Source organism: Mustela nivalis (assembly GCF_964662115.1).
Source record: "Mustela nivalis genome assembly, chromosome: 5".
Lineage (NCBI taxonomy): Eukaryota > Metazoa > Chordata > Mammalia > Carnivora > Mustelidae > Mustela > Mustela nivalis.
In genome coordinates, this window is record NC_139024.1 from 111,798,709 (window position 1) to 111,823,528 (window position 24,820).

Here is a 24,820-nt window from a genome sequence, read left to right on the forward strand (position 1 = left end):
TACATGATCTCATTTGACCTCACTGAACATCAATTTCCTCAAGTGTAATAAGAGAGTTAATCAGATTCTCTCTAAAATCCTTCCAGCTGTAAAATCCTATGACTCTAATTCTTTCATTGCTTTAATTTATGAGGTAGGGGTAGGAACCGAAATGGGAAAGGGGTAGAAGAATTTTTAAAAATTAAGCATATACAAATCATGGAAGCCGACTTCCTTTAACTAGTGTGATTTTTCTTAATACAAAGCAGCACCAATTACCCTGACTTCATTCACCATCACTTCCCACACCCACACATTTTTTTAAAAATAGGACTACAAAACAGTTTGAGAGTATATTTACAGACACAGTAGTCAGTAGCTGACTTATGAAGTTTTCTATAGAAGAACTTAATTATCTCCAATACTGTCTGGCATGGGAATTGGTTATAAAGAGCAAACGAATAGGAGTTCATCTACCTTATGCCTGTGACAGTGACACAGTATAGAAAACAGGAACAAAAAAAATTCTTATTCAGAGTCTAACTTTGAAATCAGGCTGCAAGACCTCCACACCATTCCACTTAGAAATGGCAACTTAATTTGAAATAGCTCACTGCATCTCAAAATCAAAGACACTTTCAGCAGTTTACAGCAAATTAATGTTTAACTTATATTGTTTGGGGCTATCAGTAGCTTAGCTGCTCACATGAGGATTTTCTAGATTTCCAACAAAATAGCTGCAAACTCGTAAAACCACACTTCAACTCAAAATATAGTTATTGAAAAACTCAAGTTATCATTTCATCCTATTCTATTAGCCTAATTAATATGTGCTCACAGTAGATGTGTGCTAAATTTGAACCACTAGGGATAGCTGATGAGGGAAATCCAGTGTGACTGGCCCTAATTTCATTTGTAGATTTCAGCATTAAGAATGGAGGCAAAAAAGCTTAGGTCAACCAAACAGGACAGCCACAGAAGCAACAATGACAAACCACACACTACTGTTTTGTTCCTCTTGCATCTGGGGAGGAGAATCTGAGAAAACATGGGATGGTTTCCATTAGTGTCTAAAGAGCCAGGTTCTGTTTCTGCCTAGTTTTAGGGAAACTTAGTATGGTAGTAATCTAGGATGTTCAAATGGGAAACTTTTGATGAACAGTGGAATAAAGTAAAAATTTCCGTGAATAGGAAAGGATAAAATGAAAAAGAATAAATGAGAAAGAAGAGTCCCCTTTCACCATTTCTATTCCAAAAGGGTAATTTGTTAGTGATTCTTGAAATGTCTAAATAATACGTTACTGCCATGCAATGGCTGAGGGAAAAAAAAAAAGAATCTTGACTTTGTTTTACCAACGGGGATCGAATCAAACCTATTAAGATCAGAGCCCTCTACCTGAGACATGAATAACCATTTAAAAATAATTTAATTTCTTCAAATCAATACTTTTATCATTTGATTTATTCAATAGTTTTTAAACTGGGTGTTTTTCATAAATGCTACTAAATAATATTAACTTTCTACTGAGAACAGGATAAAGAAAGAGACTTCAGGGGACCATAAATTGAATCTTCAGAAAATTTAAGGATAAAAGTGACCATATTTTAGATTTTCTGGGAACATCACAATTTCAGTGATTCTGTCCCAATACAATTATAAATCAGTAAGAGATACTTTTGGACCTGTCATCTGACCAAGTCATTAGAGATGATTTAAGCAGCATCCAGAAAATCCTAAATTCCCTGAAGAATTAACATTAGTTTTATATTCTGTGCAACAAAAGTGCCACACTTTTTTTTAGTATATGTGCTGCCGAAGCGAGCACAAGTGCCACACTTTTTTTCACCCATGCTATCTACCAAGAAAAGATTTATATACAGAAGAGTAATTTTAACTCACTTTAAAAAATAATTAATGAAACTATCCTAGCTTAGAGTTTTTGAAGACATTAATTTAAAAGAAACCTACCAACACTGGTTGGCATTTTAGAGCCTGAAACTCCTAACTTTTCTTATTTTTTCTTTCCAAAGCACTTCTTGAAATTGTCTCTGGTATTTTTTTAAATGTGCTCAGAAGTCCTAGGGCTCTGGCAGTTTTTTAACTAATAAAATAAACATAGCAATCGAGTACCTACAGTTCTGCTAACAGTATTGTTTGTATTCTAAGCCCTATCCACAAAGGCTACAGAGAAAAATATCCAGTATAAACAAATATTACTTAGATACCAGTGGCATCTCAAAGCAGCACACCCAAGTCTCAAAATGCAAAAGGGAGAAATTTTCCACTCCCACGGCGCATAACTTCCTGGTGAACCTCATGTCAGGCAAAAGAGAGAGAAACTGCCTCTGTTACTGTGAAGTTGGGGAGGAGGTGTGGGTGTAAAGCAAATCAGTAATTCTCTTTCTTCATTTTTTCACCATCTTTTTTTCCTCCACATATCTCTTCTTTTCCATGATGTTCTCTCCTCTTCTTCCATCTCCAATTTCAACAGAAAAGATAACTTTGTCCTTTTATCTCACTACTTAACATCAGTCCCTAAACTTCATACAACACACACATACATAAACACTACTGAATAGTATTTTCAAAGTAATGCACAAATTAGGGCCAGAAGAGTAAATGGACTGGGCTGGGGTTAAGGCTGGGGAAAAATAAAAAAAAACACAACACAAAAACAAAACATTCGTTTGTATTTGCAATGCCTAAACTTAGAGCTAAGAGAAAAGCCAAACTGTAGGAAAAAAGAAACTTGTCCTGATAAATGCTAGGGTGAGGAAAGGCATAAAGGTCCACACGAATCACAATGAGGCAGTACAGCCCACCTCACCATGCAGCTGAAACCCATAGCAATGGTCACTTCTGATGCAATGATCACTTCCCAGGACTGTGGAGGGTCTCCTCTAATTTTGGCTGACCCTTTCCATGTAGACTCATCTTCCCAAAACTCTTGCACTTTTTTTTGTTGATTCTTTGCACTACTTTTAAGTTATCCACTCTGCCTATACTCATCAGTCTCCCCTCACTTAAGGCCTACCACAAAATAAAACTCTTCTCTTAATTGCACAATGATAATGACTCTAATTATGTAGTATAACCATAACTATAGAGTCAAGATAATTAAAGAAGCTAATACTTGTAAAGTGTTTAGGACAGCGGTAAATGAAAGAATGATATAAAAATTTATTAAATAAAATGAAAATAAATTCTCTGTGAATACATATATATGGATTCAAATGACAAAAAAATTTTTATGATGGTAAAACAGACTTCAAACAGAAAAGAACAAATGTCTTGATTTTGTATGTGTCATCAATCCAGTTGAATTACTGAGAGAGCTTACCCAAGGAACCAGGCTTTATCTAAACATTTTGTACTGAGGCAATTCTAGCCTGGTCTTGAGATACTTATATTATCAAGGAAGAAATAAATCTATGTGTTGAAACCAGTTTACAAAATGGAAGTGTGAGAGTTCACCCTTAGTCTAGGATATCCCGTATCTGACTATTCAGCACTGTAGTCATTTGAAATTTTTATGTATTATTTAGATAATATTATTTAAGAGGCTTCACTGTATATTGTAAAAAAGGACAAAGTTTCAAGTTAAATGTTTGGACTAAGGCAAAAGAACTTATTTTCCCTTGGAGGTGGGGGTATAATGAGATGAAAAGGACAGCTGTAAGTTGTAAAACTCGAAACAGAAAAAGACAGAAAAAAAGCACAATATGGAAGAAGAGACAATAATGAGAAAATAAGGTCAGTTTCATGAGATGAGACGGTTTAACATGCTTATAATATGTGAATAAATAAAAGATACAACAAGATTAAAACTTATTCCAACCAGGGAACAAGATATACTACAAACATGGAGCTACATATGTGAAAGGTATAAAATGACCTCATAAAAATAAGAAATTCTGGTTTAAACTTTATCTTCTCTCTATAAAAACCGCTTTTAAGATAAAAATATTTTGAAAAAATATGCCTGGAGTCTCAAAGAGAAATTAGCAAAAAATCAGAAATTATATGCTTTTATTTTTCTATTGACATTTAGCAAAAGCTAGCTAGTTTTCTATGATCGTCGGGAATATTAATTTAGAAGACTGTAAGACAGCTAACCATATTAAAAATTATTTCCATAGACTGATTTCATAAGTTGAATATCCAGAAATTTTTAAACAATTCAGCAGATGTTCTCTAGATGATAGTAATAAAATGTTAAGCTTTAAAAAAGAAACAGATTTGACTTTTTAAAAACATGTACATCATTTATAGAAAAATTAAATTCCACTCATAGCAACTCAAGGAATAAAATTAGAGTTTGCTATGAAAACAAATCCTTTGAATCCTTGTTTAATAAGAAGTACTAGTATTGATAGTTTTCATCTACACAAATGGAACTGAAAGATTTTCAGAAGTTTATTAAATTAAAAATACATAGTGTTGAGGTGTTAAGTGACTCTAAATTTTAGCAGCATACCTCGAACTTTTGCCAGAAGTAGACTTCCACTAAGCAAGAAATTTCCATTACTCCTATATTAAGAAGCCACACCCCATACAACTAATGACAGGAAAGCGTTTCAATTCAAACCTCTAACACCATGCAGCCTGAAGCAAAGTTAAAAAAAAAAAAAAGATGCAAAAATAAAACACAACTCATATTTTCAGAGAAGAAAGGAAACTCTTGCTAAATAAGTAGCAATTATGCTGAAGAATTTATATGCTAAGCACGACTGAATGTAAAAACACCAGAGCAGTCAACCATAGCTTTAGCACTTTGAGTATGATTAACAGAATGAACTTTCAAAGGTCAATTAAATGTCAACACATTTTAAAGAGATATTCTTCTTAAATCTGGTCAATGTATAATAGCACCTCAAAATTTAGGGATACCCTTCTTAATTTAAGTATAAATCGCATGTGATATATATACATACAGACGCAAGTTTATATGTCACTAACCCGATTACTATGGAAAGTCATCTACTGTCTATCCTAGAGTTTGACTGTTTTAATGTGTTTCCATTTATGAAATGATTAAAAGAAAATATAACTTGATTTAACATATAGCACTATCCAATGAAGATAACATGCAAAATTTTAAATGCTATGCTCTAAGGATTATCTAATTGCAGACACTATTTATTCCATCATAGGAAGTCAGTCACAAGATAACTATTATCTGTAATGCATCATCCTGCTACCTAATTCACCCCTACTAGCCTTCTGTGAATGCTTACGGTTAAAAGGCAAGGTAAAAAAGGTACACGGCATTCAAAAACTGCAAAGTTTAGCATTAGAGATCTGTGGGACAGAACAAGTCCCGAAGACACTGAGTGTCCATTCCTGACATTTTCATCTAAGAACTCAGTAGGAATCCCATCCCACACAGGGAAGGCCAGTTGTCTCAGAACCTCAGAATGAGAAGGGACCACCATCATCATCTGACCCAAACCTTTCTACGTTCACAGCTCAGAAAATGTAGAACCACAAAGGTAGAGCAAGTTGGCTTTCCTCCCACGGCTCTTAGTAGACATCAGGTCTTTAATAAAACTTTTTAGTCTAGTACTTTCTTTTCTGTATCAGATTTATGCTATACTTTTTCTCCCTTAGGACTTTAAGACCAGGCTCTAATTGACCAAATAGCCATGGCTACCACTGGAGTTAGGAGCAAGGTGGAATTTTAAGGAACTGATGATCTGGGATGGCTCCGAGGAGAAGTTGGAAATTGAAGAATGGTTAGAATCTAGGTGGTTCAAAAGGAGGCATCACTGATGTCTCTCTTCTGATGAGGCAAGCAATATGGGCTTAGGCCCAGTGGTAAGTAAGTAGGCCATACTGCAGAAGTTATGGAAAGAATGTATTTAGAGTAGGATGGGACACTATTTTTAAGGCCACCATAGAAACCAGGCAGAGGAGGTTCAATATGACATGGGGACACATAGAAAGTGATGGAAGTCTTTTGATTTCAAGAAAAATGTTGTGAAGATAGCAAAGACTAGCCTTGCAATAGGTTTGCAAGAGAATGGAGGTAGGGAGAAGAGAAAGATTTGACAGGCCTCATAGGGGTCTGTCTACTAATGTTGATATTTTATAGGACTGTAAGGGAAAAGTGAGCTAATAAGAGACAAAGTACTTTGAAAAGTAGAAGAGCTCTGGAAAGTAAAGGTATTTTTCAAAGTCAGAGGGCAGTGGCCTCTCTCATCACATCGCCATATCTGGATGGCATACACTTCTCCGAAAAGGCAAATTTGGAGTTAGATTCTGGATTTCTTTGGGGTTAGAGACAGAAATCTCTTCTCTTCAATAACTCCAAAGGCTAGATGTCAAGAGGAGAGAAAACTGCCAGCCCTAAGCTACCGCAAAGCTGAGGATCCAGATACTAAAATCCAAAACCAGGATTAACATTTTGAGGCAGACTAATTAATCAGTGTTTCTCAAAGTGAATCAAAAAATAGTATATCAAGTGGTATGAAAAGGGAGGAGGGTAGAGAAGATAGCGCCTGAACCAGGGTGACACATGAGGAAGCCTAGGTTATTAGAAGGGCCGCAGTCTGCATCCTTCCCTTGTCCCTTTCCCCTCTGCTCAACAATTATTATTTAGTGGTGTGACCTTCCCTGTGTCCAGAGTGACTTATCTCCTCCTGCGTTGTCTTCCTCTCTTATCCCTCTTCTACAGCAACTCTCCAGGGCTAAAAAAGAAATTAAAAAGTTACTATAATAAATTAAAAGTACAGATATGGAGTATATAGTGACTGATAATTATCATCTATCACTAATTTGTGTATTATATAATTCTCAAAACAACTCCTGTGAGGCAGGTACTATTATTCTCATTTTCCAAGGAAGGAAACTGAAGCTTACAGGGTCAAGGTTGCAGCTAAAAGTCACCTAGGTAGTAAGGGGCTAAGCCAGGAATTAAATCAGGTGTGCTGACTCCTTAGACTATGCTTTGAACTTCTCTCCTAAACTCTTCCCTTTTTCTTCAATAAACATGAAAATACTGAAATGCTAGGGATTTTATGGATACAGAGATAACAGGAGCATTATACAGTTTTGTAGATGAAAGTTTTACCAATATACAGGAAGGGGCCTGGGTTATGCCTCACACTTGAGTGCCAAATTATCAGCTTTAGAACTCAAATCATCAAATATGAATGTTAAACTATGTTGAGGGGATAGCTTTCCATCCAGCATTCTAGTTCTGTTTTTTCCCTTGGGGTGTTTTCCCAATTATCTTCCTGAAACCTCATCTCCTTCCTTGATGAGGAAGTAGCTGGAGGAGAGGGTGGTGGAAGTACCTCATAGAAGAAGGGGTCTCTTGGCCCTGTGTTCCAGAGCTGCCTTAACTCTGCTTATAGATGGTATTTTGGTTTGCTTGTAGAAGCAGTTTGTGAGGGGCTCCTTGGCCAAAGTTAAGAGATGAAGCCACCAATTCTGGTGTCAGAGGGGAAATGATCAGAGCAGTAAGAATGGGGTGCGGGGGGGGGGGGGAGATACTTTTCAAATGTTCCTGGGGGAAGCAACGGTTGCCATTAACCACTGGCAAGAAAACTCTTAACACTAATTCTTGAAATTTAGTGTGAGTCTCACTTTGGGAGGAGCTTGTTAAGAATACAGACTCTAGATTCTGCTCACGGACATTCTGATTCTTCAAGTGTAGAAAGTTATCCAGAGGTCTGAAGTTTTGCAGGTGCTACAGAAGATTCTGATACAAGTGGTCTAAAGACCACATTCTCAGATTCAGGGTTCTAACCCCCTGCAAAGCTGCCCAGCCAGAAAACCTGCTATAAGGAGAATGCACATTCTACTGGGAGCTCATTGTTCAAATATCAGTGCTATGTTTTAGGTTGAGTAGTCACTTTTAAATAAGGCCAAGAGGCTTTCCACAAGTTTCCAAGCTTACAAATGTTGGGGATTACTTTCCTTGTCAATAAATAGACTATTACACAGACCCCTTAGGAAAACCAGAGTATCTTAAATATGATGTAGTCCACATAGTATCCCTCTGCACACATAGCATTTGTCTAGAGTGAAGACCTTCTTGGAAAGATGCTATTTCCAGTGCTTATTTTATATTTGGTGTAAGATTAGAGGTAATTTTCTCATTGCAGATTTAGTTGATTTCAAAAGGTATACTTTCCTTCACGCAACTGCTCTGAAAGTTTTACTTCATGTTATTTTAACAATGAGTTTAAGAATCAGATATCACTAAAGTGAAATATAATGGTTATGATTAGGTTATAATTAGACATTCAATCACAATGCAAATAGCTACTGATAATTTAAGAAACCTACCTTTCAAAGGCTTGTGTTCCTCAAAGAAAGCTAGGTCATAAAATGTATTATGTTAAATCTATATTGCTATCTTTCTCCTGGAAACCCTATCAGTTATCTTTGTCTCTTTCCAAATCTGTATCCCTAATTTTAAAATATAAACTTTCAGGATAGATACTGGAATTCAACTCAGTTTTTCTGCCAGTTTTGACACCTTCTTTCTTCCCCCTAAAGCATGATAATTCTCTTTAAGGATGGGTAAAAAGAATTTTAAATTATTTCTTATCTAAGCACTGGGTATTTTATCCACCGAATATTTACTGAGTATATGTATGCACTTACATTAAAAGAAATCAGCTTTTGTTATTATAAGCTCCATGAGAAGAGAAATCCCAGTGGAGCACCTGACTCCTCATGCTCATGAATAGTGAAAAAACTGGGAAAATTTATCATTGAGAGAACAAAATAATTTATCCTGTATTCAGTACAGATGGATAAACATTTAATAGTTGAAAGAGTTTTGGTTAGGGAAAATGCTTGATTTCACTTTTCAGTGAAAAAAAAAATGCAGGTTATTATCATAACTAAAAGTTAACACTCCATTGTGTTGCAACACAACCTGTGATGAAAATATTCCAAAACCATTCCCAGACCAAACCTTTAACATTAATAAATTATCCAAATTATACATGTCACTAACACATCCCAACAAAGAAGATTATGTAAGTGAGCCATCTTGGCGTCAGTGATACTGAACACAGCAGCTATTTTCAATCCTTCATTAAAATTAGATCAAGATGTACTTGCATTATGTGTTACTGTTCCTGTAAGGAAGATTTACATTAGTTTAAGATTTACTTTGGTAAGAAGTGTCATTTTCTTTCCCTTCGTCAAAAGTTAGAGGCCATTCCCCCACTGCCCTCCACACAAAAGTTTTCGGAAGAAAGAAGCAATACAGAAAACTTACAACAAAACACCTGCCCTGTTTACTCTCTCCTATGTATAATAAAAGCCTTGTTCTCCCCCTAAACGGAATCCAGAAGGGATGAAGGGATCGCTGGAGGCACCTGCCACTTCACCCTCAAGCTTGGTTCTCTGTCCCCAGCCTGGCTGCTACTACTCCAAACGCTGCAGCCAAGTAGATCAGTTTAAAGAAGTGTTTTTAAACAATGGGTAGTTATTTTTCACTGAAAAAAAAAAAAAAAACCCTTCCAAACCTTCCAATATTTACTGTTTGAAAGCATCAGACTTAGAAGTTACTTCTCCGTAGGCTGAAAGGTGACTCCAGGCGCCTGTAAATATATCCTGGCCTACTGGTTCATAACTCCTGTACCACGTTGAGGCCCAAGGAAAATCTCAAACCGAGATGTATTTAAAAACGTAAGACACCAGAGATCACGTAGCTCTAGCCTCCTGTATCACGGATGAGGAGAGCTAAGTGATTAAGTCCCTTGTCCAAGGTCACGCAGAGCCAGTTACTGGCAAGGCTGGTGCGCGACCTTCTTATCTTTCCACCTCCCAACCCCCACCCTGCACAGGCCCTCAGTAGCCCCAGCTCCTAAAAGGTTCCCACCGATACGGTTCACGAGCCAGCGGCATGTCAGCGACTCTTAAGCAATCGCACTTACATTTGTTCTCCCCGCCTGCTCCCAAAAGTATTAAAGGCACTCCCCCTGCTTTTTCCCCAAACCTAGGTGCCCCAGACAGCTTAAACCCATCACGCCCCAAAAGCCAACTCACCCGCAGCCCCGGGCGCGGGCGCCCTCGGACGGACTCTGGCCCTCCCCGCAGTCGCCGCCTGGCGCGCCGCGGCCCGGACTGACGACTAGTCCAGAAAGTCACCGGCTGTGACCGCGAACGCCAGGGGCGGGCGTCGCCGCGCCGCCCTGCGGAGGCGCCGCAAACTTTTCCCCGTTCGCAAGTTGCCGGGCTCGGCGGCCGCGGACGGACTTCCTTCCCCGCTGCGGGAGCGAGGGGGCGCCCCTTCCCCGGGCGGGGGCCCAGCCGGCCGGGAGGGGGCTGGGCGAGGCGAGGACGGTCAAATAGGGGCCAGGGGAGCGCAGGCGCCCGCACTCTGAGGCGCGCGGGGCCGAAGCCCGGCCGCATTGTCTCCGCGGCCTCGGACCCAGCTCCGGCGGCGGCGGCACGAGCGGGCGCGGCCGGGAGTTGCCGTCCCGAATCTGCCGCCCCCTTTCGCCGCCGCCGCTCACCGCGTTCTTTGTGTGTCTCTCGCCGCCCTCGGGTCGCTTCGCCGCTCGCCTGACAGCTGATGGGCTCGTCACGGTGGGTCCCGCGTCTTCCCAGCCGCCGCCAGCGGAGCCCGGCCCGGCCAAAGGAGGAGGACTGAGGAAGAGCGTTGACAGATGCTGTCTTGGAGCGGCCGCCGCCGCGGGGAACCTAGGACTGCCCTCCGGGCGGCCGGCGACCAGCCCCGGCCCCGCTCTAGCTCTTCCAGACCTCTTCCGCGCCGGGACCCTCCCGTCCTCCCTCCGGGTCTGCCCTCCCAACCAGCTCCAGGACGGCGCCCGGCGCCCTGCTCCGCAGCTGAGCGCGCTCGGTCAAGAATCCTGGGGAACCCGCCCCGCCCCCTGGCTCCCGCACCCTCCAATGATCTTGGCCTACAGGGGGAAGTTCCATCCAATCAAGTGTCGGAAAACCCGGCCAGTCCCCGAGAGTGTAGCCAATGGAACACGACTCCGGCAACACACCCGCCCTGATCCACTAGGAACAAACCTCTCTGAGCGTTGCGGTGCGACCCTGATCCTGGCGCCCAGAGCAAGTCAAGTCCGGCTGGAGCTGTGTCACAAAGTGAGACGCTATCAAGGCAGGTCTGGTGCTTAAATTACTGTATAATACTATAAGGTGCTGAGGAAAATGGGGACGCTGGACGTACGGCTTTTGTAGGTCACCAAAATCCCTACCCTGAACTTTTAAACTCCTTTTGTGGTGAAAGTTCCTCTATGTGAAGGAAAACTGCACAAACACGTTGTAGCACTATCGACGGTGCAAATTAAGGCCCTTACTTTTAGAACATTGCTTTAAGGTGTCTATCCAGACAGCACGGAGGTTGATGCATTTGTATAAATAAGTTTGCCAGAACACCGGGTATCTGGCATAGAGGTCTCCTGCTCTAAAACGCGGGTGGTCATGGCACTGCCAACTTTTTTTTTTTTTTCCTTTCTAAAAGAAAATTGCGTTCAAGAGTGGAAAGGTAGTTTTAGAAACAAATCCTCTGTATTGTGAACTTTATTTCTGTAATAAAGTCACACGTTATCTTCAGTGAAGGTTGGGTAAACTAGTTGAATAGAAAATTATATACATACATACAGGAGGAGAAAGAGAAAGGACCCCAGGAAACCACCTGCTATCCATGACTAGCTGTTAATCACAGAACTTTGCAAGTAGTAGTCGCTCTATAGTTGTTTATTTGATATGAATAGGGTTAGTTAGCTGTTGGTATTGTCGGTTACATACACTTTATTGAGCTCTTTATTGAAAGCGGACTACACCATGACTGAAACAGTTTGTAGTAACACATATTTGCATTAATTAACGTCAAATCATACTTATTTGTATTTCAAATAGCTGTCATGTTTTAGGCATAGACTACCTGCCTAAATTCTGTCAGAAGGTCCAGATTGTGGATTGACCTTGAGCACATCTCATAATGACTAACTCTCTTGTGAAAAGACAATATCCCCAACTCTGCATGGGTCATCAAAGTGCAATGAGACCCAACCAAGATAGCATTTGTTAAGATTTTGTGAGACGTTGTGCCAAGTGCTCAGCAGCCTTAAATGTGTATATACTTCTTCTCTGCTTTTCTACAAGCAAGGACGAAGGTACCTACTTACTAGCCGCCCAGCGGTATTTCCTCTGACTGCACATTCTTCCAACTTGAAATATTTTTTGATCCCATCAGTTTTCCCACAACTTAGATATGAATAAAACTCTGGCTTCTTAATTCTAGAGCAAAGCAGCACTCCCAAGCTTTTCCTTTCCTTTTCTTTTCTTTTCCTTTCTCTCCCTCTCTCTTCTTCTTCATCCTTTTTTTAATGGGTAATGTTTTAGGAGAGAAATTTAATGTATCGTATGACTGCCAATATGCATAGTTTTATGTAAAAGTTATTAATGGCTAAGTCAAATTTATACCCATGTAATCAAGTAATTTTTGTGGTCGTTTATTAGGGATTCACTTAAGCCATTTGTGCTTAATTTTCCAAGAGGAAATCAAATGTGTATTTTTAGAGATATTTCCATGTCATAATGTAATTTGTTTACTTTGTTCCAAAATATGCAATCTAGTACAGAAGTTGAATTATTACTTCAAACAAATGTACATATGGTAAAACTAGAATGTGAAATTTGCTAAATTTAATTGAACCAGCAGTTGTTATTTTCAACTAATTAACTGCACAGATTTCATTTTCTGAGTGAAAATTGTGGAAGAATCAATCAATATGAATCCAATAAACATGACTTATTAAATATATTTAAGTCAAAACCAGTGTTTGATAGTTTCCTGATAATTGATGACTCCAAACCCATTTATTACAGGAAATGAATATTTTATCAATAAGGTAATATTCCTGACCTCAACATGATATTTCATTCACTAAATGATATTTTCAAAGTTTTTCATCAATGATTTCTTCATCAGTTGTTCAATATGGAGCAAGAGAGCTGTCACTCTTAGAGAGCTGCCAGTTTTAACATACATTTAAATGTTTACTACAGAAGCTGTGACTTTGGGGGTAGTTTTAGCATTAGTAAAGATCATTTTTTTAAAATACAGAGACATAATGTCTTTTATAATCTGTATCACATGGTCTGTGGTAATATGACTAATATGATTTTTTCTGTGTTTTTACATTTAAATGCTGTCGTATAAGATTGCTTTATCAATGAGTATAATGAATAACTTGATTCATATCTTTCAGATTCAGGTCACTGATATGCCTCTGAATTTCTATGTGTCTTGGATAAATCAGACTTCCATTTGACTTCTCTCTAATTCACTGAATCCAATTTACTCATTTGAAAATGATGTTATTAGGAATAGTGAATAGTATCTACATAGAGGAAATAGAAAAACAGTTCACTCATTTTTCTTTCTGATACTGACATAGATGAGGGAAAATTCCTTTTGTGAACTACAACATCAGATCCCTCTAACTCTTTTACAAAACTTGTAGTTTTTCTGATTTCTTGAACCTAACCATGCAGACTCTTCAATGTGGGATGTATTTATGGCAAGACACTTTCATATACATAGGGAGGAACAGGGAGAAAATTCCAGAAAACACTGGTGACGGGCACACTAGTCTTCCCTCCTCGTCTTTTGGGACATAGTCCTTAAGGGAAATTTCCTTTAGAGTTTAGTATTAGCAGAAGTTTGGTTTCCCCTGAATTGAAATTTTGTTACTTCTCCTTTTTATTTCAACTATCAGGAAGCTCAGAACTAAATTTACAGCTCAATTTAGGAAGGTATTATGGCCTGCTTCATTGTGATTTTTTAAAAAAAATAAACATTGTATTTGGCTTATTATTTTTCACCTATGTATTACTAGCTTTTGTATGCATATATTTTATTTAAGCTACCTAAAATACTTTCTCAGGTGAATTATTATATGCATGAATAACATATTTTAAACCATCTATAAACCCTACTTTATGAGGGGTTGAGCTGAGCATACCTTAAGCAGAATGTGTAGTGAGGACAACATGAAGAAGATCGCTGTGGTTTTTGTTCACAAAGGAAGAGGAATCTGATTCACTAGGCATAGCATCTCAAGACCTTTTTCAGAGAGGCAGAAAGGTATAAAAAAGTATAGTACAGTATAGGGAAGCTTTATTATACTTGTTTTTTAAAGTTAAAGTTATTAGAAGAATTTATTTGTGGATATTTTCTGCAAACTCAGAGGTCTCATTGGAAGAAAAAAGAATATTTGACTTAAATATAAACTGAAATTCATATTATAAATTATACTTAAGTCATGGTCACTTCCCATTTGCCCTTCAGTAGCTTTTATACTTAAGACAGTAACCTCTAGAATATGCTTCAAATGCAATAAATCTTTTCACTAGGATCACTATACACCTATTTCCTTCAATTTTAGTGTCTCTTTCAGAAAATAAACAATGCATCCCCCTGTTTTCAAATAATATTCTACAATGGCTTTATTTTTGAAAGACTTTTCCTGAGAAAGATATTGTCTTAGACTATTGCAGAGCTTCATCCTATCATTTTGTTTTGTTTTATAAGATGTATTTTAATTAAATATAACTGATGTATTATAAAATCATGTCCTTTTAAGATAGTGTCATTTAGGGGCGCCTGGGCTCAGTGGTTTAAAGCCTCTGCCCCTTCAGCTCAGGTCATGATCCCGGGGTCCTAGGATCGAGCGCCACATCGGGCTCTCTGCTAGGCGAGGAGCCTGCTTCGCTTCCTCTCTCTCTGCCTCTCTCTCTGCCTACTTGTGATCTCTTGCTCTGTCAAATAAATAAATAAAATCTTAAAAAAAAAAAAAGATAGTTTTATTTACACAAAGTAGATTGTAGCATCTTTTTTCCTGACAAGCAGGTAAGCAGGTAGGAGGTACTCTGAAGTTAAGAGGGTTTCTGTTGTGGTAGAAAGCTCAACTCAATTTAACTTAATTATAAAAACATTCTTTTTGTTTAAAGATTTGATTTATTTATTTGAGAGACAGAGAGAGAGCATAAGCAGGGTGAAGCAGACTCCCTGCTGAGCAGGAAACCCTTCTCTCCCCGCTCCCCCAGCCTACCTTTCCCTTACCCCTGCCTCGCAACAATGACTCAGGGCTGGATCCCAGGACCCTGGGATCATGAGCTGAAGGCAGATACTTAGCCAACTGAACCACCTAGGCACCCATAAAAAACATTTTTTTATTAGCTCAAATACTTAACGGTTCACTTTATAGCCTTAACAAAGTAAAAGTAAATGTATAGCTAACTGACAGAGTTGGAAGGTGAAAGACGGTAGCAAAAATTGAGGGATGAGTAGAGGCATTAATAGTCTTATTCCACCTAGAGTGGTGTCAAGAAACTGGCTAAAATTTATTGGACAAGAAACAGAAGTATAACTAGAGATTTCCAACTTACAACCAACAAAATGTAAAATAATAATATGATCATCAAAATTACAGAGGTACTTTGAAAAGTGCTACAGTAGAAGAACTAAAACCTCACTTTACATAGATTAGAGTCAAGCACATCTCTATGTGGTAGATAGCAAGATATACTTGTTTTTCCATTATCCAAATTTTATATTTTTCAACGAAGTTTATTATTTAGTTTTCTAAAAGTAGACATAGTTAAAAGACTTTTCCTTTTTGAAAGTATTTCAGTTGTGTGTGAGGATTGTTGTCTGTTTTTTTAAAAACCAAGTGAGTATTGTTTTTATGAAATTTTTCATATTGCAAAAAAGTCTTAGCATGAAATTCATTAAAAATAAATGTAGGGTATCAATATATAAATTAAACCACAATTATAAGGTAATTAGGGTAGGATACAATGTTTGGGATCCCAGTATACTGACATACAAACATTAACAGGAATATATGTGGTAGTTTTTAAGAAATAAAATGTATATATAGTGAAGTTATTTTATTTCCTTCAAAAGCAACTCATAATGTAATAGATTTTCTTTTTTGTACTTGAGAACAACTGTGCCTTTGGATCCCACAGATTCTAGTACAGACTGGATATGGAAAGAGAGTTTGTTAAATGCCTGTTTGTTTTTTGATGAAGTAATTGTATCCTTTGAAACTGTTTGACTCAGCATACACGAAAATTCAATAGAAAATGTGTTCAATTGTGAACTTCATAGCTTGAGAAATGAATGAAAATTATGGAAAAAGATGGAAAGTTACAAAAGGAATTAGAAATTTAAAAGTTGGAATATTTGAAGAGTTGACATTTTTGAGCTTTTGGGGTTTCAAATTTTTCAGATACAATGCATTGTTAATTTTCTGTGCCAGTGAAGAGTGAAGGAGAATATGGGGGCCACTGTCAAATGCTCCTGGGAGTCTCTTAGAATTAGTTCATCTTGGGAAATCAATCTGTGGGACTTGCAGTCTGTGTTGTAAATAGTCAAAGCCAACGGGAAAACAATCAACAGAAACCATGGAGATAGAAGAGGTGTGTGGGTGCGCCTGGTTGGCTCAGTGGGTTAAAGCCTCTGCCTTCAGCTCAGGTCATGCTCCCAGGGTCCTGAGATCAAGCCTCGAATTGGGCTCTCTGCTCAGCAGGGAGTCCGCTTCCCCTTCTCTCTCTCTGCCTGCCTCTCTGCCTACTTGTGATCTATCTCTATCTGTCAAATAAATAAATAAAATCTTAAAAAAAAGAGGTGTGTGTATGCACATGTGCACAAGCAAGCATGCTTGTGTGTAAGAGGTAAGGCTAAATATATGTTTGGATCACCTGCCAGTTGATAAGGAGCGGGATAAATCTAAAATGCAAGTCAAGAAAAATTAAAGAGTCATCATAGAAGTAAAAACTACGGTCACAATGTAATTTTTTAAAAGGTTTTATTTATTTATTTGACAGAGAGAGACACAGCAACAGAGGGAACACAAACAGGGAGAGTGGGAAAGGGCAAAGCCGACTTCCCGATGCGGGAACTTGATCCCAGGATCCTGGGATCATGACCTGAGCCAAAGGCAGACACGTAACCACTGAGCCACCCAGGTGCCCCATAGTGCAATGCTTTAATCCTAATATGTTAAGTTTTATTTTTTAATGTACTGTGCCATTTGCAAAAAATGTGTGTGGAAAATACCTGAACTCTCATGAAAGCATTCTTATATGGTTGCGTCTTACCAAAGTTATCTGAAAATAAATACAGCAATAAGTGTTGGGTTTTCATTAACTTTTTTTTTCTCCATTTGGAAAGAACCTTTATAATATGCAATGTCATTAGATCTTCACAAATTTCCCTCCAGAGAGAGAGAGAAGGCACTTGGCGTCGTATTTCGATTCAAAGACAGATTTCAGCTCTGCTACTTCAGTGGGATTCAACCAGGCCACTAATTCCTCTGGGCCTATAAATGAGGATGATAATAATTATAGATGCTGTATCTCTTTTGCTGTGTTGTTCTGAGGGCAGAAGCAGCCAGTCTGTTTGAACATGCTTTGTGGACCATTATGTGGGTCACCATTGTTCTTAGTAGTTAGGTGCTATTCCTATTTTACAGAGAATGGAAAGGAGTCACAATGATTGAGATGAGTCCTCTGTTACCCAGTTACATAGGTTGGGTCCCTGGCCCCAGACCCCCAGGTCTTCTAATTATTCACAAGTGTTCATTCCCTTACTTTGATCCGTGCTTTGAGCTGTGTCAATAAATATAAAATTAGAATAGTCAGCTGGTTTCCTCAGTTTCTTTTTTGGATTGAATCGTTAGACTAATTGGTTACCAGGGCACTTTGACTGGAAATTGTACAATAATCAAGAATTTGGTTCATCAGCTCTCTTAAGGCTCTCCACTGACCTAGAAGGGCTTGTATGCAACCAAGGTGGAGGTGAAGAGCTCTGTAGAAAAGAATTTCTCTTGCTCCAGAGAGAAGAGAAAGGGCACAAAGAACCAAGGAGGTGTTACGAGTTAAGAACTACAAAGGATGAAACAGTTCCTGAAGATTTCCTGAACGTGGGAGTAGAAGAGACATGGAGAGAGGATTTCTAATATTCAAGGGGAAATGTTCAGTGACACTTTCTAAACAGATATATAGCCTTGTGGGAGGGACTTTTTTGGGGGTTGTTGTTATTTGTTTTGTTTCAGTGGATCCATGTGGAGCAAAGGAAAGTAAGGAGTGACCTTATAAGACCTTCTCTTCCTTCACCTAGAATTTTCCAAAAAATTAGGACTTTGGACATCTATATCTAGATGACACATAGAGTAGAGTTAAAAAAAAAAAAAAAGCAACCTTGAATGTATCTGCAGGTTCACGTCTCTCTTGTTATGCTGAAGCCTATGGGTTAGAGAAACAGAAAAATTGTAGCATGTAGAGGTTAGTGCTGAAAATAGGTACCCAACATTGTGTGCTTTAGTGCCGTAAAAAATATTTGTTTGAGAAAGCCAAGAATATTTATTATTACAAATTTTGCCCTTAAAGTCTAATAAACATGTTTAATTCACAGAGTGGAGTATCAATCGTGATTTGTTAAGGGTTTAGTATAGGATGTATATATATGAATGGAATAGAATAGATAATAGATGAATAGAATAGAAAGATCAACAGCCAAATGTGGTTATCTCTGTGTAGTAGGATTATGGTAATCTACATACTTTTCTGATAATTTTCCAATGAACATGTTAAAATTAAAATAGTAAAAAGGTATATAACTGACAGAAAAATTCTGTTTTCCATCTTGTTACATTAGTTATAAAGCTTATGAATAAAAAAGTTTATGCATTTTATGAATTATATGAAGTTATCTGCTTCTTACTGAAAATCTCTTTATTTGGACTTTTGAACTAAAAGTTTGAATATTCATTGTGATAAAATAATTTAGATGCCTTTTATGACCAAGTAAAAATTAGGAGATAATGTCAAGAGAAGTGAAATGAATTTTCAACATGACAGTTATCTCCAACCTCTAAATTCTAGTTTTTTGATCAGGTTTTTTTTTTTTAAAGATGTGGGAAATTTTAGTTTCTTATTAGTTTACTTTAGGTAGAATAGTTAAGGACTAGTAAAGTAATAGACTAGCACGTAGTCTCAACATTTGAAAACCAGGAATTTCACTTTTTGAAGACTCACATGGCTCTCTGTGAGTGATATGACTTAGACAGGAGTTCTTCATCGGGGAGATTTTGCAGCCCCCCCCCCACCAGGGGACTACAGGCAGTGTCTGGAGATATTTATGGTTGTTACAGGGGAGTGGGGTGGACAGGGTGCTACTGGAATCCAGTGTGTAGAGGCCAGGGATGTTGCTATACGTGCTACAATGTACTGGACAACCCCCCCGCCCAATAATTATTTAGCCAAAAATGTCAATAGTGCACAGGCTGAGAAACCCTGTTTTAATTTGCAAATAAATGAAATGGTACTATCAACTTCAAAACCTAAAGAAATCAGTCCTTATTTATGTTTTCTTTCAAGCAATGAAGTATAAAAGTGTATTTCCCCCAAAAGTAAAAATAAAAGAGCTATTCTAGTACATTTTTGTGTTATAAAATAATTTTTAAAAATTGAGAAACCTAAGGTAGCTAATCACCGTGTTTAACAAAGGAGAATTGGAATAGTGAAACTCACAGAAAGCAACTGTGCTTCAGCAACCTAGTTGAGAATGGCTTTTTTTTTTTTTTTAATTTAACATTCCTCAAAAGACTATTTTAGGTAGTAATTCAAAACAGTTGGGAATGTGAATCCAATGATATGTCAAGAACATACATTAATAATGACTGCTATTCTCCCAAGAAATAAATGAAAACACAAAATGCACTTACTACGATTTTTTTCTGTGCCCTTCAGAATCATGAGTTATTAGAAAGGCTGTTCTGGGGCAAGATGCCTGGATACAGGACAGAAGTCCTCCTCTCCGTCACCCCAGTGTGAAACTTGTGTTCTCATAGGAAGATTCCTGGGTTAAGAAAACAACAATAACAACAATAACAGGAAGTTTGGCAGCATTTTGTATTGTGTTAACCCCATAAGCCTGAAGCATGTTTTTCAGGGCATTGAAAAGTATGTTCTCAGTTGATTAGCGCATGAAGTTCAATGAAGGTTACTGCATGCTTTTTAATTTTTCTCCCTAGAGAGGGTATTAATTTAGTTCCTTGTAAATAAGAATGAAGACTGTTAACTAAAGTTTACCCATTTGGTCTTTATTACTCCTTTCCTCCAAGAACAGGGTATGTTTTCATGAAGGATAAAATGATATGTCATGATTATATTTTGTTTTAGTTTCTAATTAAGTGTGTAATGCTTAAAAGAGTTACAGAATTGTCTTTGGCAGGTTAGTTGATTACATGTTGAAGATCACTGTTACTTTGTGCTGTCAGAGATTTTCCTTTTAGTATATGACAGAATTAATTCTATGAGGTTAATCAGAAAGGCATAAACCCTCTTCTGTAAATATTTATAATATATTTTTAATTGGATCAGGAAGGAAAGAGGATTACAGGATTACTTTGTAAACATTCTGTACCTCTTTATAATTGTACAGTATTTTTCACTAATAATTTCTTTCTGGCCATAAAATAACATCTGATTGCTACATAATATTTAGAAAATTCAGGAAAGCATACAGAGAAAAATAATTCCCAGAGACAACTGCTTCCAACACAGGTAAACTTCCACTGGCTCTTCTATAAAACAGGTGTCACTGTGTGCCCAAGCCTTCTTTTTGCTTCCACCATATAGTGAACATTTACCCGTCTTATCAGACTTCTTCCAAAACAAATTTAAAGTATCTGTATTGCTTATCTTAAATGACTGCAATTCTGTTTCTAGTTTTTTTTTTTTCTCCTCTGTAACACATGTGGATGTATGTTATTCACAAGCCAGTGAGTTCTCATGTACACATAGATTAAAAAGGCTCTGGTTTATGCAGATTTCTCTGGGCATTTGCCACTGCTCTGTTCCTTTTCTTCCCACTCATGAAGTATATTGTAATAGGAGTAAGAATAATATTACAGAGATAACCTTGACTGCACTCTAATTTACTAAATAATGTTTAGTTTACCACATATACTATTAATAGAAATGAATTACTTGTGATACCCCTCACCAATGATGTTGGATATTTTGTGACATAGCTCTGGTGATTAATGATAAATTCAGCTAATACATGTATAACGTGACAATGAATGTTCCTGCCCTCAAATGTTCCCTAATTATTTCCATAAGATGAATGGCTCAAAGTAGAGTTATTCAATCTAAGAGCATTAATTCTTGATGTAGATCATTGAACTTACTCTCCAGAAAAGTCATTCCAATTTCTAATCTCACATTCACAATACTGGGCTTTAGAGTTAAGTTCAGCTAATTTGATATGTGAAAAAGATAGCCTTTAAAACAAAAATATTTGGAATTGAGTAATTTGATTTTTTCCTTCATGTTTATTTTTTTCTTTTTTCCTTACTTTCCTTGTTTTTTTCCTCCCATCACTTTCTTTCTTCCTTCCTTCTTTCTTTTTTCTGTCCTGAAGTAAATACTTCATATTCTTTGCCATTTTTTTCTATTGCAGTTTTAAGATTTACATATGCTCTTTATATATTAACTATATGAAACTTTTTTGTAGTAAACCCATCAAGTATTTTTCCCAATTGTATATATTTTTTAGATTATATTTATTTTTTCATCATGATGAAGTTTTAATTTCAGTTTTTGATGCTCTTATAGGGAGATTTCAAATTTTGTTTTCTGTAGTCAAATTTATACTATTTCTTGCATGATTTCTTTCAATGCTTTTATAGTTAGAAAGCTATTGCACATCCTGAGATCTGTTAAGTGCTCATATCTTCTTCCTGGAGCTTGTGTGTGTGTTTTCAGCTTTTAAGATTAGAATAGTTTAATCATTCTACAGTTAGTTTTATGGTAAAAAGTGGGGAGCTGGGTGCCTGGGTGGCTCAGTTGTTAAGCATCTGACTTCAGCTCAGGTCATGGAATCAAGCCCTGTATCAGGCTGTGTGCTCTGTGGGAAGCCTGCTTCTCCCTTTCTCTCTGCTTGTTTTCCCTCTCTCACTGTGTTTCTCTCTGTCAAATAAATAAATAAAATTTTTTTAAAAAATAAAAAAAGTGAGGAACTAACTTAATTTTATTTCCATTTGTTAAATAATTGCCTCATACCATTAATGAATTTTCTTTTATGTCCTCACTGATTTATGATGTCACCTTTATCTCACACAGAGCTTTCTAATTCCTGTCATTGTTTTGTTTTGTTTTAATCTACTAGAGTTGGTTTGTTGTCTGTTTTCATATCCCACTACATTTGGTGAGACACTTTCTCCATTAAATTTTTAATTTTTTTTGTTTGTTTTTTCCTATTTATTCTTGATAAACTTTGGGAATTGCTTTGAAAAGATGTCTTAGCATTGCACTAGTACTCCAAGAATGGATGTTGGAATTTTGGTGGATTAAATTAACCTATTTTCTCCCTATTCAGCCTCAAAGTGTGTTCTTCAATTCATGAAAGTTTCTTTATTCTTCTTACAGCCAAGTACTTGTTATTGTCATTCTATAGGTCCCACACAAGTCTTAAAGATTATTCTAGGAATTGTTTCTTATGATGTTTGATTTATTATTAATTGGATATTTTCATTATATATTTTTAAAAATTTTTTATTTTTTATAAACATATATTTTTATCCCCAGGGGTACAGGTCTGTGAATCACCAGGTTTACACATTTCACAGCACTCACCAAAGCACATACCCTGCCTAATGTCCATAACCCCACCCCCTTCTCCCAAATCCCCTCCCCCCAGGAACCCTCAGTTTGTTTTGTGAGATTAAGAGTCACTTATGGTTTGTCTCCCTCCCAATCCCATCTTGTTTCATTTATTCTTCTCCTACCCACTTAAGCCCCCATGTTGCATCACCACTTCCTCATATCAGGGAGATCATATGATAGTTGTCTTTCTCTGCTTGACTTATTTCGCTAAGCATGATACGCTCTAGTTCCATCCATGTTGTCGCAAATGGCAAGATTTCATTTCTTTTGATGGCTGCATAGTATTCCATTGTGTATATATACCACATCTTCTTGATCCATTCATCTGTTGATGGACATCTAGGTTCTTTCCATAGTTTGGCTATTGTGGACATTGCTGCTATAAACATTCAGGTGCACGTGCCCCTTTGGATCACTACGTTTGCATCTTTAGGGTAAATACCCAATAGTGCAATTGCTGGGTCATAGGGCAGTTCTATTTTCAACATTTTGAGGAACCTCCATGCTGTTTTCCAGAGTGGCTGCACCAGCTTGCATTCCCACCAACAGTGTAGGAGGGTTCCCCTTTCTCCGCATCCTCGCCAGCATCTGTCATTTCCTGACTTGTTTATTTTAGCCATTCTGACTGGTGTGAGGTGATATCTCATTGTGGTTTTGATTTGTATTTCCCTGATGCCGAGTGATATGGAGCACTTTTTCATGTGTCTGTTGGCCATCTGGATGTCTTCTTTGCAGAAATGTCTGTTCATGTCCTCTGCCCATTTCTTGATTGGATTATTTGTTCTTTGGGTGTTGAGTTTGCTAAGTTCTTTATAGATTTTGGGACACTAGTCCTTTATCTGATATGTCGTTTGCAAATATCTTCTCCCATTCTGTCAGTTGTCTTTTGATTTTGTTGACTGTTTCCTTTTCATTATATTTTGATTATATATTATTAGTATCACAAATCTGATTGATTTATATATATTTATTTTGTACTTGTTTACTTTTTTCAGTTAATTCTTTTAGATTACTTAGGTAAAAACATCATGTTATCTATAAATAAAATTGTATCTGTCCCCAATTAATTTTTTAAATTAACAAATACACCTTATGTTTCTGGGGTTCTTTTGTTTGTTTTGGCTATCACTTCTAGAACAGGTGGAAATGTTAGTGTTAAGAATAGACATTCTTTTTTTTTTTTTTAAGATTTTATTTATTTATCTGACAGAGAGATAACATGTAGGCAGAGAGGCAGGCAGAGAGAGAAGGAAGTAGGCTCCACACTGAGCAGAGAGCCCGATGCAGGGCTCGATCCCAGGATGCTGAGATCATAACCTGAGCCGAAGGCAGAGGCTTAACCCACTGAGCCACCCAGGTGCTCCTAAGAATAGACGTTCTTGACTAGTTTGTGATTTGACAGTGTATTGTTATAAAATATGATGTTGGCTGTATGTTAAAGATAAATATTCCTTATTATGCCAATGAATTATCATTTTATTCTGAACTTATTAAGCAAGTTTTAAAACCCAGAAAGGGTTCATTAAACTTTATCAAATTATTTTCTACATCTATTGAGACATTTATGTATCTTGCAGTCTATTGGTGTGATTTTTGTTCATTAGGAATTATATATCTGAATTTTTAGGGTAATATTGAGTTATTCAGAATAAAGTATTATTTTACTATAATCTGATTCAAATATGCTAATTTGTAATTCAAATTTTTGCATCTATACTAAGCATTTTTAGGTTTTACTATGAGGGTCACCCAGGCTTTCTAAAGTGTATTGGAACATTTTTCATATTTTTTTCCCCCATGCACAGGCAGACTATATATCACAGGAATGATTTATTTCTGAAACTAAAGCACTCATTGATAAGACTCATGACTCTGCAGCTGTCTTGAAGGTAGTTATTGAAAACTTTTTCAGTTTCAATTCTTCCGTTGATAATGATCTTTTAAATTTTGGCCCACAAATATTTTTCTTCATTATCTTTGAATGCTCTTTATTAAGATTTTCAAATTTATTAAGCTAACTTATTTATGTTAATACTTTAAAATAAGATTTACTATATACGCGCAATGGAATAATACTCAGAGGGAAAAAAAGGAATGAAATCTTGCCATGTGCAACAACAAAGATGGAGCTAGAAAGTATTATCCTAAAAT

The 24,820-nt window shown here is 37.2% G+C and overlaps 1 long non-coding RNA gene across 1 annotated transcript in view; it reads right to left on the reverse strand.

Moving 5' to 3' along the window:
• LOC309864361 overlaps positions 1–10,082 on the reverse strand; it is an 80,550-nt gene extending 70,468 nt beyond the window's left edge. Inside the window, exon 1 of the long non-coding RNA XR_014311472.1 lies at positions 9,995–10,082. This is a non-coding gene — a long non-coding RNA (uncharacterized lncRNA). The remainder of the gene's footprint in view (positions 1–9,994) is intronic.
• Between the last annotated feature and the right edge of the window lie 14,738 nt (positions 10,083–24,820).